General features: G+C 43.7%; 1 pseudogene across 1 annotated transcript; it reads left to right on the top strand.

Annotated features, from left to right (window-relative positions):
- Positions 1-838: 838 nt before the first annotated feature.
- LOC128589768 (gamma-crystallin C-like) lies at positions 839-2,454 on the top strand (annotated as a pseudogene). Its single transcript, XR_008381128.1, has 3 exons — positions 839-847; positions 947-1,189; positions 2,115-2,454. The product of XR_008381128.1 is annotated as a gamma-crystallin C-like (transcript).
- Positions 2,455-4,258: the final 1,804 nt, after the last annotated feature.

The raw sequence follows: 4,258 nt of genomic DNA, 5'->3' as shown, positions 1-4,258 counted from the left end.
ATTAATCATCCTATATCCCATAAGATAACTCTTGCTCTGAGGAGTTGGGTGATTTGCCACATTCATACAGCTACTCCCTGGGCCTCCTGAGTCCAGGCAGCCCAAATCCAAAGCTTACACTCTGTCCATGAAGTTTTTTGGCCTTCCTCTGCCCTGGGAAACTGAGAGGCAACCTCTCAATCAATGCACAGTACTTTTCAGGATCAGGCCTAACAACCACAGAAACCCTTCCCCTGGTTCTTATCCTAAGCTGACTACCAGGGCCTGATTTCTAGTTACCTGAAGTGCACTCAGGAAAGCATAGCGTCTGCACAGTTACAACTAGCAGAGATGAGAATCTAGGTTTGTGCTCTGCCCTAGACTGGCAAATCATGTAAAGAAAAAAAAACAATTCCAGATAGAATGTCTCTGTCACCAGGGAAAGCAGTCAGTGCTTCAGACATTCTGTCTCTGGGATTCTGGAGCACTTCTATAAAGGCATAGATTTTTCCCAGAAAATTCACGAGGTATGATTGAATCATATGTGTGGAGACGTGCATTTCAGGTCAAAAGTTCAGGCTGATGTGCTGATAAACGTAGAAAACAGTAAGAATCCACATAAAAGCCACACAGAGCAGCCCATACAGGACAGCGTTAGAATATACCAGAGAACGAAGGCAAAATCTACAATCATTTCCACTGAATGCAGCGTGTAAAAGGGATCCGTGAAATCCCCTTCCCCGCGCGGGCCCCTTTTGTGTTGTTCTTGCCAACGCAGCAGCCGTCCTGCTATATAGACCGCCGCGGCTGCCGGGCCCCAGCGCGCTGAACTCGCCTCACCCGGGTCAACCAGCCAGCCATGGGGAAGGTGAGCAGAGCCCAAGTCAAATGAGCGGGGGGAGGGGAGCCTTTAGACAAGGTCTATTGGGAGCAAATGATTTAATCCTGAGTTACTCTTCTTTTGCAGATCACCTTCTACGAGGACCGGGGCTTCCAGGGCCGCTGCTACGAATGCACCAGCGACTGCCCCAACCTGCAGACCTACTTCAGCCGCTGCAACTCGGTGCGCGTGGACAGCGGCTGCTGGATGCTCTACGAGCGCCCCAACTACCAGGGCCACCAGTACTTCGTGCGGCGTGGCGAGTACCCCGACTACCAGCAGTGGATGGGCCTCAGCGACTCGGTCCGCTCCTGCTGTCTGATCCCCCAGGTGAGTGCCGCTTCATTCCCATCTCCCTGCCTGAGCCACCTCGCTGTGTTACTGGCCTGGGATAGAGGGAGGGAGCTTTTCCTCTAGAAACACCTAAGGGTTATGTAGGTTTTAGATTCCAGCCTAAGCCCAGTTAGTTACATGTGCAAAAACAGCGGAGAATGTAAGAAAGAATCCTCTTAGACGAAATGTTCGTTTTATTTTTAATTTCTGCTATCAGATCCATTACAAGTTGTAACAAATGTAATATCATAATGGGATAGAAAACAAAACTTGCAGATGGGAAGTCGGTGGAGCATAAGAAGGCAAGATTTCCAGTGAATTATTTTACCTATAGGAAAGGAATTTCTGACGAATGAATTAGGATTCCATTGTGCACTAGTAATCGTTGAAAACTGTATTATTAATACAGATTGTCCAACTTTGGAAAAGGTAATTTTCTTATTTTGGAAAACCAGTTGAATTCTGTTTCCAAGTTAAATTAACTTTCCACTGGAGTACATGATTTTTAAAATCTACTTTAGCAGTAATCTTTTATGTACATACATTTGAGAGCAAATACTCTTATTAAGAGAATACAAGTCAAAATAAATTATTTCTATTTTTCCCCAAATACAGGTTTGAGTTAATTAATGTAGGGAGTTAGGAACCAACAAATGTTGAGTTCTTGATGAATTCTGACTTGAAGTTTGAACCTATTAAAAATTACACCTCTTTGATAAGAGATAGAAAATGAACATGTGCATATTTGTTAAATGCTGGCAGAAGACATACCCACGCACAGTATTCACTGGAATCTCAGGACCTGAATTGTACATTGACAATCCCACGCCCTATCCTACCAAGCTCATCTGTTGTCTGGTTGGATGAATTCTGTAAGGGGCTCATTTGCGTTTTCTATTCCTTCTTTCTGTGGGCTGAGTAGACAAGCTCTCACAGGATTCGGCTGTATGAGAGAGAAGACCACAAAGGCCTCATGATGGAGCTGAGTGAGGATTGCCCCAGCATCCAGGATCGCTTCCACCTCAGCGAGGTCCGTTCCCTCCATGTGGTGGAAGGCTGCTGGGTCCTCTATGAGCTGCCCAACTACCGCGGGCGGCAGCACCTGCTGAGGCCCCAGGAGTACAGGCGGCACCACGACTGGGGGGCCACGGATGCCAAGGCAGGCTCTCTGCGGAGAGCAGTGGATTTATACTAAAATAGGTTAACACTACCATTTTCTCATTTTGGAACCTAATAAAGTGTTTAGTCTGTATTGTTGGCAATTGCTGACTTCTGTTTTTCTTTCCTTGTGTGCAAATCGATTCACCTGTCAATGCTCCTTGTTAAAGGTTGAGAAGGGAGTAGGGGAAGAGGGAATTTCTGTTCAAAGAAGTGCTTCAAGGTAGAGGGAATTTGAACTCAACTCAGAATTGAGAGTGGAGGCAGGATGTGGTCTGCCTGGGAAAGGCGAGGGAGGTCAACAGGAGAGACACGGAAGTTGGCTGACTGGTGAGAAGGGAAGCATTCAGCCTAGGGACGTGGTGAATATTCCAGAAGTTTCCACCAAAGGCAAAGTCAGATGAGTGATGAAGTTGAGGCTAACTTGGCAAACAACCTGATTAGACTAAACAAGGAACTGTGGTTTTGTTTACTTTCAAGCGCAGTATTCTAGAACTAATGCCAGAGCTCCCATTGGCCATTGCCATGCCTTTGTGCAAATTTAAAGACCATCTGTCTTCCTCTAACATAGTTCCTGACCTGGACTATACCTCTTAGCCAGTACTACCTTTGGCCCAAACACCAGTATGCAGAAACTGCATACTATACATGGCACTCAGCTAATGCAAATAAATTAATAAGAGATACACATCAATCTCTTATAGACTTGCATGATAATAGTGTACTACAACTATAAAAAGTCCTTTAACTACAAAAAAAAGGGTTCAAATTTAAAGTCTTTGATGAAACTAAAATCTTGCTCACAAGCAAAGCCCTGGAAATTAAAAAAAGTAAAATAAAAGGCAAGCAATTAAAATTTTTTATTGGTAGAGAATTCATTTATTTTATTATTTATTGTTTTTTTGTAGAGACAGTCTCACTTTATGGCCCTCGGTAGAGTGCCGTGGCCTCACACAGCTCACAGCAACCTCCAACTCCTGGGCTTAAGCGATTCTCTTGCCTCAGCCTCCCGAGTAGCTGGGACTACAGGCGCTTGCCACAACGCCCAGCTATTTTTTGGTTGCAGTTTGGCCAGGACCGGGTTTGAACCCGCCACCCTCGGTATATGGGGCCGGCGCCCTACCGACTGAGCCACAGGCGTCGCCCAAGAATTCATTTATTTTTAACTTGAAATTTTCTCTTCAGAGTACAAGGCACCCATAATCTTATTACTTAAGAATTCTATACAGGAAGAAGTTGACAGGATCCTTCTGATGCTCCTTGTTCCTAAGTATTGTTTATAGTCGGTGATCACCTTTCTAAAAATTTTCCCTGTTTATAGAACTAGCTCATGAAACACATGCTTCTTTGCTTTACAAAAATGGAATCATGCTATACACATTATTCCACAACTTTCTTTTAAAATGTGTTTAGAATGGATACATCTAAGTCAGTGCCTTATTCTGCTTAATGGTTGAATTGCATCCATCGTTTAGAGGTCCTTCAGCTTACTTTGCCATTTATCCAATGGCGATTGGGTTTTTCCAATATTGCTATTACAAACAATGCTCCAATGAAGATTGTTGTACATATACCTGTATCTTGATATGCCATAATTTCAAGAGGATAGAGACCTGGAAATGAGACTGCCTGCTCATAGTCCAAGTTTATTTTATTTATTATTTATTTATTTATTTATTGCAGTTTTTTTTGGCCAGGGCCAGGTTTGAACCTGCCACCTCCTGTATATGGGGCCAGCACCCTATTCCTCTGAGCCACAGGTGATGCCCTAATTTTTATATTAATAGATTTTGTCTGATTATTAGCCACTAGAGGTCCTAACTGCTTTGAGTTAGAATCTTTACTATTTATTGAGCACCTACTATAAGGCTTGCTGAAAAAAACAACCAAAATAAACAAAAGGCTGTT

Source organism: Nycticebus coucang, chromosome 7 (genome assembly GCF_027406575.1).
Source record: "Nycticebus coucang isolate mNycCou1 chromosome 7, mNycCou1.pri, whole genome shotgun sequence".
Lineage (NCBI taxonomy): Eukaryota > Metazoa > Chordata > Mammalia > Primates > Lorisidae > Nycticebus > Nycticebus coucang.
The sequence above is the reverse complement of the archived record's forward strand: the minus strand, read 5'-3'. Positions and strand labels throughout refer to the sequence as shown.